This window comes from Coffea arabica, chromosome 1e, assembly GCF_036785885.1.
Source record: "Coffea arabica cultivar ET-39 chromosome 1e, Coffea Arabica ET-39 HiFi, whole genome shotgun sequence".
Classification (NCBI taxonomy): Eukaryota; Viridiplantae; Streptophyta; class Magnoliopsida; order Gentianales; family Rubiaceae; genus Coffea; species Coffea arabica.
This window is the reverse complement of record NC_092311.1, coordinates 37,229,237-37,240,743: the sequence shown is the minus strand read 5'-3', so window position 1 is coordinate 37,240,743 and position 11,507 is coordinate 37,229,237. Positions and strand designations below refer to the sequence as shown.

The 11,507-nt window shown below is 32.1% G+C and overlaps 1 long non-coding RNA gene across 1 annotated transcript; it reads left to right on the top strand.

Annotated features, from left to right (window-relative positions):
* Positions 1–2,576: 2,576 nt before the first annotated feature.
* Positions 2,577–5,223, top strand: LOC140009501 (uncharacterized). Its single transcript, XR_011816914.1, has 2 exons — positions 2,577–4,731; positions 4,877–5,223. It is a non-coding gene; the product is annotated as an uncharacterized lncRNA (long non-coding RNA).
* The last annotated feature ends 6,284 nt before the right edge of the window (positions 5,224–11,507 follow it).

Here is an 11,507-nt window from a genome sequence, read left to right as displayed (position 1 = left end):
ACTTTAAGGAGAAAAATGAAACTTTTATCCCATAAATACCCCTTATACATGTATATAAGCTGCATTAGTAAAAGCATAAAAAAATTAAAAGTTAGAAATAATTAATACATACATTTCACTATTCAAAAAGTTCACATTCAACACATTAGATAACACAAATAAACAATAAAACTATACTAATGATAATAAGAATTAGTAAAATAGACCGGTCATCACTCTTAACATTAGGTTTACTATAATTCTTGTGATTATGAACAGAAAAAAATTTTAAATTTCGCCTTTCTTTTCCCTTATTTCTTCTTTATTTCCATGAAATTACTTTATAACTATTATAGTTTTAAGAGTTTCAAAAAAAAATTTCTCCATGAACAATCTTCTTTTGCCATATGTTTTTCCTTTTACCAAAGCTCTTCTTCTCACATTGTGTATAACTAGATTTTAATTATTGTCAAGTTCTATCAATCACAAAATATCACCATCTGGTATATCAATTGGCCTTATCTTACAATTGCAAGTCACTATTCATCATTAAAGAAAATTTCAACAATTATTTTCATTAATTAGTTACTTATAGTTAATTAGTGATCTAATTACTCATTCATTAGATATTAGTTTCTATAAGACATAATGTCTTAGGGTATATGAGCAATTTTTCCCATGTGATATAACTGGGCCCACCATTCTACTAAGGGAGATAAGTGTAATTTTACAAATCTCATGAGAGACCAGTGAAATCGTTAGAAACCTCAGGGAAGGTTTCTAAAATTATCCCTTAATATAATTGGAATTGCTTTTACATCTTTTTTTGTTCACTTTTAATAAAATATAGAGAAATTGAATAATACTATTGAACAAAAGGGAATAAGTGGTATAATGTGAAACCACAATGGGAGCATATAGAAATCTACCCATGATTAAATTTGGGGAAAATCAGGAACTAGATTATTTGTGTCCAAATATAAGGGTCCAGATTGGTTCATCTTTCAAACTTTGGGACTACATTTTTTTTTTTTTTTTTGCATAAAATACACACTAAAAGGGACCATTTTTGCCCACCCCTCCAACATACATTGGTATCAAATTTGTAATTGTCTTGTAAAAGTGTTTAGATTATGGTTTTCTATCAAAAAAATTTTTTAAACACATTTTTCAACCACTTTTTTGCCTCACATATATCAAGTTACTATAATATATATATATATTTTTATATAAAAATCATAAAAATAGCAATCCAAACAGGACTGCCACACTTGCAATGAAGAAACAAAAGAGTATTTTGAGGAAAAAAAGGTGTGCATATATGTGACTAATTTCTCAATGGGTGGTTTTAAGGCAAGACGTTCAAACTCTAAAAAACCAATTTCTATTAAACTATTTTAGTGCTATTATTTATATTTATGAAAACAGAATAAATAAAACAACTCTTATGTTTCCTTCTTATTTTCTGGCTTTACTAATTTTAGTACAATGTTACTACAAAATCTTACTACATGAGTGCTTCAAAGACAGCATAAAAGTTAAATCCTAGCATCTTTGCTTAGAAAGAGTGGCTTTAACATCTTGGACCAATATTTGGCACTAAACTAAACAACATAATATACACAAAAAAAAGGACACAAAAGAACTTGCCTCTCCCTCAATCCCAATACTCAGTTTAATTTGTGAAATTCATGCTTATGTACTTCTATTCCTAAATTGTCTGAAATCAGTCCCCGGGCTGAAACAAATTAAAAATTGTCAATAGTTATCGGAGAAAATCTGACTTCTGAACGATGAAAGTTTAGTTTTCTCGGTGGGATACTACCTAAAAATATGAACTTGAAAAAGCGTAAGAGAACAAGATTTTTTTTTTTTTTTTGGGGCGCTTTCCCATATTCCTTAAATCATAACAGACATATAAAGCGTCAATGCTTCTTTTGAAAAGTGACTTTCGTCCGATTTCAACATAAATATTGACTTTTTGAGGGGCAATAATTTCGTCGGGTTTCAACGTGATTCCGTGGTTTTAAAGGGCGTTCTCGATTTTCTGCTCCATTAATTGAGGGTCTTTTGGTCAACAGAAAGAAATTTGCTTCTTTTTTTTTCTCACAAATGATCAAGAACCAAGGCACAAACAATCTAAGGTGGGATTCACAAAGCAACCAGGTTCAGCCAATTTGTGACAGAATCGGCCACTCATGGACCTTGAACCAGAGACCAATGCCCCACGATTTTTTCTCACAAATGATTAAGTATTCATGCACACAGTTAGATTAAACACTCGGAGAACATCAACGAACAGCCAAACGATTTTTTCTCACAAATGATCAAGAATTCACGCACACAATTAGATTAAACACTTGGAGAACATCAAAAAACAGCCCAAACGAGCAATTTAAGGTGAGACCTACAAAGCAACCAAGTTCAGCTAATTGATGATAGAACCGGCCATCCATAAACCTTAAACCCAGAGACTAATGCCCCACGATCTTTCCACGTGGATAGGAAAGAAATTTGCTTTGATATTCCCATTTCATTCTTGCTGTCATGGGCTGAGATGCCACGTGTTTTTTCGCACTTTTCACTTTTCAGATACAGTACCTGATGGCAGCGATTATATTCTTTGCATTCTCTGTCGAGCGCCCACCCCTTGCTTTCACCGCCTCCTGTACTCTGTCCTTCTATCCTCTTAATGAGCTTATCCCTTTGAGAAATTTCCTTCTTCCCTTTCACCCTCCTAATCCAACCTAAAGTCTATATCCAAACCGCCTCCCATGGAATCTGTTATAGCAAAATTCATAATGCCGGCTATGATGTTATTTTTGTAGTGGTTTATGAATTCGGCATGGAGGTTGTGGACCCATTCCATGGCAGGGCCACTCGAATGGCAGATCTCAGATGGGAACAAATTTAATAGTTCCCCTCGCTTGCACGCAACTGGGTTGCAGCCATGGCACTATTCCTCCCTCTTGGCATTGAATACTGAGCCTTTTCACGTATGATTTTGCTAAGTTCCCAACTTTACTTTGGTATTTTGATGAAGTTTAAAAATCAAAGGCGGTATAGGATACTGGGCATCAAAATTAATTTCTAAATCTAATACTGTGGTGATATTCAATGTTGGGCCTTGACATCACAGAATAGGTATTGCTTTTTCTTGCAATTTTCTACATTAGATTATTTCGGATAGCCCTTCCCAGTGATGCGCTTGGGGTTATATATCCACAAAAATGCTATTTACCGAAAGTTTAGCTATGATCAACTTCTTTCTTTGGGTTGGTTGTAATGGATGCTGTTATTGGTTTTTGTCCAGCAACTAGAAATCAGTATTCGTGATTTTTAGGGAAGGTGTGGTGTAATTGTAGGATTTTTCCATTATTAAATTCACTCTGTTTTTTAATATAAATAATAGGATTGCAAAATTATTGGTGACTATCAGTTCATCATTGCGGCTTTTGTGAGAGCTGTGCTTCTAAGATTCATGCATGAATAGAACAATTGGTTAAAGGGTCATATGATTTCATTAGAGTCGACTGCTATACTTCTCATGCAATTTCCCATCGATGAAAATTAAGTGAACTTATACCAGTCAAGTTCAGTACCAACATGAGCTCAGTCGCAGCTTTATAATTGTTTTAAATTACAGCAATTTCGGATTTATTTAGGCACATTTTGGCTTTTCTGCTGTTATAATGTTGCTGGAGTTTTTGAAGTTAGTTGATCATTGAACTTCAACCATGATAAGTTATCACTTAGGATAGCTCTGCATTCTCTTTTCCTCTTCTGTTTCTTATGGTATTAAGAGTTGAAAAAGCATGGGCAGTGTGCAAGTTGAGAGCTTTCATATCTGAATAAAAACAAAAGTAGAAAAAACATGGCCTTTGCATTGAGGAAAGCATCTGTGCTATTGTATATTTTATGACTGGCCAGCTTTATAATGATATACCCTCTGTATTGTTGAAGAAATATGATATATTCAGTTCAAGTTATTGCAAATTTGGAAAAAAAAAAAATCATTGAACCAACTAGGTTTGCATATTATTTTTAGCTTTTAGCTTAGTAGTTAGCTTAGAAGAGAAAAGGTGATGAACTTTTGATATTGTTTGGATTTCAGAAAGAAGTCATTTAGGACATTAGAGATGATTCAATGCTCTACAACCACTGTTTCAAATACAAACTGGGCCTTTTTTGAGAATTTTTTATAACTGCACAGCAGGTTTCCTCTTACTTGCTTATCCAGGTTGTATGGAGAGATTTTCTATGGTTTTTTCTCAATTTTTTTTTTGGGAAATTTGGAAAAGAATGTTATTGAAATAGAGGAATTTTACATTAATTTGTTGGAAGTTTTGTTACTTCCTCTTTTTCTGTGGTGGATTCTAATAGTAGCTAAAAGATGATGTGTTGAATTGGAATTTACTATAGTCATGATTAGAGGATAAGAAACTTTCAAATGTAATTTCCTAGTCAAAAGAAAAATTTTGGTGATGGGATTTGCAGTGTGAGATTCAAGCTCTTGATTGACTTTGTGCAGCTATTGCAAATATGATATATTGAAGGGACTAAGCACGTTGCAGGCCTTCCCTACTCACATTGCAGAGAAAAGATCATACTTGTAGACAAGGAGAATGATCCTTTATCTTGCTGCGTTTGAACTGCGTTTGAACCTTTTTGTGCATATACAGACATGTATCAACTACCTCTCACGGGAACTGGGAATTTCAAACTGCATTTGAACATTTTGTGCATATGCAGGTGAGTATCAACTATCTCTCACGGGAATTGGGAATTTGGTAATCACACTTTATGCTTAAAATCTCCTTTGTACTTTCTTGTTAGTTCTGCCTTCATTTAATGTTTGGATAATAGTAAATATTTACTGTTTCTTTCCTGTTGATAGTTGGAATTGGTTTCAATATGAGGTTCAGACAAAAATTTAATCCTATCCTCTTCGGAAGATTAGGGAGCTCAAAAAACAGAGGAAGCTTGCTATTGCGACTAAAGAAGAGGAGAAGAGTAGAGGAAGGAGGAAACTGCGGTGGGGACTATTGCACACATACATGTAAAGTTTGAAACGAAAAAGAATCAAGGCAAAGGAAATGGAAAAGTAGATTAAAATTTCCTTTATAAATACTTCACTGGCAATTGAGTTGACAAATGTACCTATCTTTATTTTCATTATGTGAAGATGATTTTCTTTTTTTTGGTGGAAATTTTATGGAGTTGTATGGTAAAATTTTTGTCCAATCAGCTCTAGAAAGCAGAATTTTGTGGTTCTTCAAATGCAACAAATAACTAATTTAAGCTTATGCCCAAAACTAGTATACTTATCAAATGGTACGAGTTTTATTTTGTCACAAATGAACCAAGAAATGAACATATTGTCATCCAAATGAAATTTCAATGTAAATTCCACTCAAATGCCTAGACCTATTGCATCATGACCTCAAATCATAAATAAGAAACAAAACTCGAGTTTTCAATCGTTCCTTTGTCAACATATCAAACTCTTCTTGTTCCCAAATCCCATGCACACAAAATACCCCAATACGCAAACTGAAAATGCGTTTTGCTCTCCTCCTCTTTTTCAGTTCTTCTTACTCCATTCTGCCTTTGCGGCAACAACACCCTGAATGCCGGAATACAAGGCATTACTCTCCATAAAATCCGCCATGACGACCCATAATCTTCTTTATCATCCTGTAATCACACTTTAGCACGTGGGTAAAATAGCTGTAAAGCTAATATTAACCTCGAGAAAAGTATATATCATTAATTGTGCTGTGTTTTAGTGCCTGTTTGATAACATAAAAAAGTGCTGAAACTGAATTCATTCAGACATTAAGAGATTTTGGGTGTTTGATAAATAAAAATTCACCTGCTGAACTTATTAAGTGGTGCTAAATTTGTATGTATTTTTTTCAGCACAAGAATCGTAACTGAATGCTTAATTTGATAAGAATCAAGAGATTTACTTCAACTACTTTATCTTATCTACCAAATCTATCCCTATTTGTTAATTACATTCAAAATCCTTATCTAATTAAACAACCTAATATTCTCTATTCAAAATCCTTATCTAATTAAACAAAACAATCTGATATTCTCTATTCAAACAATCATTTCTAAATTTTTTAGGTCGAATTTATATGTTATATGAATTATTGGATTGTAATGTTTCTTTTAATGTTTTGCATAATATATTTCTTCTTTTATATTAATTTGATTTAAAAATAAATATTGTCTTTTTCATACCTAACAATTTTAAGCTAATTAAATCATAGGTTCTATTTCCTTTTTGGATTAAAAGATAGAAGGGCAAAATTGTACAATTTAGCTTATTAAGCATTAAGTTATGAATATTTATCAAACAGTATAAATAGATTCAGCATTAAGATTCAGACATTCATATATCTCTTTTCAGTGCTTAAAATTCAGCAAATTAATTATTTCAGTATTCAGAATTCAGAATTCAGAATTCAGATTCAGTGTTATCAAACGGAGCCTTAGTCTTTGACATTTAAGAGATATAGTTTAATTTAAGGAAAAATGCTACAGTCCTTTTTTGGTACGGTACCTATAATTTTAATCTATTCATATCTTATCATATCATTTAGTAATTTAAACTCTTAAAATAATCTAAAGATTGATAATTCCTATTTTATATCCAACAATAAATTTAATTTCGTCGGCACAGTGCTCTAAAGAGACCGTAGAACTTCCCTAATTTAAGAACACTAACAACTACATTATAAATTTAAATCATCTATACCAGTTAGAAGTTTAAATCAAGAGAAACTTCTTCTTTTTTTTTTAAATTATCAAGAGATACTTCTGATTATGCTTAAGATTCATCCATTAAAGTTGAACTATTGAAGAGTTCATGGTTTAGGATACACATGTTTTGCAAATTAGTGGGGGATTGTTGAGTCGTTTAGAAAACCTACACAAATCTGTGCAAGTGGACGTTGGCGGCCCAAACTACGTGTTTTGAAGTCCGAAATGTTTCCAGATTTAACAATTAGCTCTCTGGATGCTATGGCGCGTTTGAACTCAAATGTTGGGCCATCCCAACTCTAATACTTGTAATTATTATTATCCATTTTCTAAAACACAAAAATAACTTTTCAAATCATAGTTATTAAACCCGGCCCACAAAGGAATTTGACGAAGGAGGTGGGTCAACGAATCATTGGTTCAACCAGTTAGTAAATGGTTGAACCAGTGGGTCACTAAATATAATTAAATATTATGTCTCATAATTTTTGATATGAGATATATGTTATAAACTATAATAAAAAATGCCATAGTAAATGCTTATTTAATTTAATTCATTGTAGAATAATTAATTCATATAAGAATCAACAAAACATAAATTTAATTAATAATCCACCAAACTTCAAGCATAAAATTTTATCGTATTTAGTGTAATTATCGAGTTTATTTACAAATCTTAAGTGCAAATAATTACTTGAAACAATAATTGTCTTTAAAATAGATTATGTAATATAATATTTTTAAAATCCATTTTATAACTTATAATGTTTGGGGAGGGGGGTCATAAATTTTTATTAAAAGATTTCAAATAATGGTTTGGAAAAATAAAAAAAAAACAAAGATAGAATTGACAAAACATTCATATAGCATAAGAATGCTATTCAACTTACATATGTCAAGTGGTATGGTGGTGAGTATACCATACATTTATGCTTAAAGTCCTAAGTTCAAATCTTGATAAGAGCTTACTAACATCTTTTCCATAAAATCCGGCTCATTGACAAAATCGGTCGGATTCCAGTCTAATTCGATTTAATTGCTGGCATTAACCAGTCAACGAAATCTGTGCTCAAGTGATCCAATTAGAGACCCAACCTGATGCAACGACTTGTTCAGCGGGATGACCAATTTGACCATCGGGCTGATCTGAGTTTAATAACTATGCTTCAAATCTGTAAGGGGAAATCAAGTGTTTTGAGAAATCAAGAGAAAAGCTTCGTTTCTCAAGTATTGATAGCAAGTCTGCCGTTTATATGGCAACTCAAAAAATTTTCTTTCTCAACCAACTTGTACAAATAACCAACTCCCAATAGAGGAGTTGGCCACCACTGTATATAGTAGGATAGGAGGTCAAGGGTTCAAATCTTGCCTCCCATCAACGTGCCTCAATATGAGGAGTGTTTTAAATCCATGCGGGTGAGTGGTGCACCCGTCTGGTCAGATGGTGGTTAAGTCCCCGTCTGGTTCCCCATACTCAATTGACCCACTCCCTAGAGTCGCTTCCCTTAAAAAGTAAGTTCTCCCCCCCTTAGGAGTAGGAGTAGGCTAGACTAGGCTAGAAGTTGCCGCTAAAGTGAAAAAAAAAACCAACTTGTACAATTAATTTATTCATGTATAAATTCTGGAAGTTTGAAATTTGAATTACAGTTACAAAATAAAAGAAAAATCCATAATATTGATTGTTAGTTTATGTTACAATATTTAAATTTTAATCATCAAATGGAGTTGCATCAGAATTTGATGAAACATTCTTCTACAAAATTAACTTGTGATCGATTTTAGCCATATTTTATAAGTGCATTACTTGAGTACCGGATTCTTACGTGGGTTCTGTGACAGAAAGCATTTTACTCTTTGGAATTTTCCTTCACTAAAAATTTACGTGCCATATCACCTTCCTTTTAGAATTTATCAATCCAACTCTTGCTCTTAAATTTTTTTTCCCACAATCAACTTCATGGACAGATTTCAAATATCTCTAGGAATGTTAATTAAAATTAGAATTAATTACAAAATCTCCCCTTGAGATATAGCCAGTTAATTTTACAGTTTGTTTGGATAGTGTATTATTTGAAATATTATTTGGAATAATTACTATAGCACTTTTTGTGATATGATATATGTGAGATAAAAAGGTGATTGGAAATATAAAAAGGTAGGTTGGGAAATGTGTTTTTCTTTACTTATTTTGCCTTCAAAATTTTTAGCCAATTCTAGGGGTATAATAGAAATATCAAACGAACAACAAAAGGTTTTATACATTATGCTGTGCACCTTGGCTTCCTAAATGCTAATTTGCAACTAAATCACTTCTTAAACTATAAAACAACAACAAAAAATTACTCGGTCCCGAATCATTAAAAGGTTTTTATAATGAAAACGTATCCATTAAACGAACATAAAGAATTTGAAGAAAGAAAAACTTAAGCTGAAAATAAGGTTAAATAACTTCTTGTTAGTGCATGAATGTTTCTATGAATTGCAAGCATAAAAGAATATGAAGTTTCTTATGCTTAATCATCTTTATATGTAGGTTGTGATGACATATTTACACTTGAAAATATGTATCAGCATAATATGTGTGCTCCCAAAGTCAAGTATTTTCATTCAAAGACGCTTATCCTTTATTTTTTTTGTTTGAGCTTGTTGGCTGACATCTATTTCGGTCGAACTTCATTTTTTTCATTCAGTTCTTTTCCATCTTAAACTTGAAATAGAAATTCCTCCGTGCATTGTAATAAAATTACTATGATGCTTTAAAAGCTGTATTTAAACAAAAATTTTAAGTATTACTTAACAAAAGGAATTATTTTTTTCTTTTTACCAAATTATCTAGGGCTACATTCGTCTATCCCCCCGAAAAATTGGATATCCAAATAGTAATTCTCTCGTAAAAATAAATCATGACATTTGCAAACAAAAAAATTCGGAGTAATTCCTCAGTTGGTGTTTTTTTACTTTTTTAGGCAAGAGGCTTGAAGTGCGTGTTTACAACACCAGATTTTGATGAATTATTCTGGTACTAGAACTTTTGTTAGAGTATCATACAAAAGTAGAATGATCAAAACAACTTTCATGTTTATTTTTCCTTCGTCTTATTTTCGGTTTTTACTAGTTTTAGTACATTGTTACAACAAGAATCTTACTACATGAGTGCGTCAACAATAGCAATAAGAGTTAAATCCCAACATATGTGCTTAGAAAGGGTGAATTTTACCTCTTGGATCAATATTCGGCTCTAAACAACGTAGTGTATACACAAGCCAAAAAACCATAAACGACCAAAATGAACCTTCCTCTCCCTCAATCCCAAGTATCTCTTTAACTTGTCAATTTTATGTTTATGTGATTTCTTCCCATGTCATTTCAAATCATTTCGGAAAAAAATCTGAAACGCGAATCATGAAATATTAGTTTCAGTCCAACAGAACTAGAAGATTTTTTCTCATTCTTTTTTGTTACTCTTTCATTTGTACATTAAATATACTTATTGAAATCAGATTGAGAGTGATTATAAGCCATATGAGTTTTTTTTTTGTCACTAATCAAGCAAAAAAATGAATAAATTCTCATCCAAATCAAATTCCAATATACATTCCACTCAAATGCCTAGACCTGTTACATCATGACCTCAAATCATAAATGAGAAGCAAGACCTGGGTTTTCAATAGCTTTCCATTATTTTTTCCCATTGTTTACTTGTCAAATTCTTATCCAAATTACAAATTCTTATCGAAAAAAATGAATACATTCTCATCCAAATTATAAGCCTAGACCTGAGTTTTTATTTGTCACTAATCAAGCAAAAAATGAATAAATTCTTATCCAAATCAAATTCCAATGTACATTCCACTCAAATGCCTAGACCTGTTACATCATGACCTCAAATCATAAATGAGAAGCAAGACCTGGGTTTTCAGTAGCTTTCCATTCTTGGAAACCTTTATGGTGGGAACATGCCTATGGTAGGAAGACCGGCAGAGAGTGACACGTGTTGACGTTATATACAGTCCAAACAGAGACGTTTAATTGTTGCACAACGCGTGAAGAGGAAATATATGAGAATCGTCTGTGGATCCAACCAGAAAGCACACTGACTTCCGTACGAGTTGGGCCAGGAAGTGTTATTGCATGTTAAAATCAGAGGCATTTATGTATTTGCAAATGTACCCATTACCAATGGAAAAATGTTGCAAATGCCTTGGACAAAAAATGTGCGTAAAGAAGGTACCGAAATTTTAAGAAATCATAAATGATTATCGCACACGCATAGGGGATAATAATTTGGAAGAAGGAAAAGTGGAGGTAAACGAAAGGATTCAAGCCTTCATTATATTTATATACATATATAAATTTAGTACCCAAGTGTTCAGCTTAAGCATTCGAGAAAATGGTCCCATAACTATCGATACGGTAAACAACACAGTTTTAGACATGATATAATAGGTTCTAAAAATTTTAACGATCATTTGATTACCCGTTAGACCTATCCACTTGAATATGATTATAGGTAAAAATAAGGGAGTAAATTTGTCATTCAAAATAGTAAATTAACGTAATAAATTAGTAACTTTTGCAGTCGAAAAGGTAAATTGTAATTAATATGAAACATATTTTTTAAAGAGATAAATTACAATAGTATATCCCAAATATACTTTTGAGGGAGTAAGTTTATTTGAAGTAAAAATATGTTTTTATACAGAAATAGTGAGTTTTAGTTATAACATAGTAAATTTGATTAATGACAAAAACAT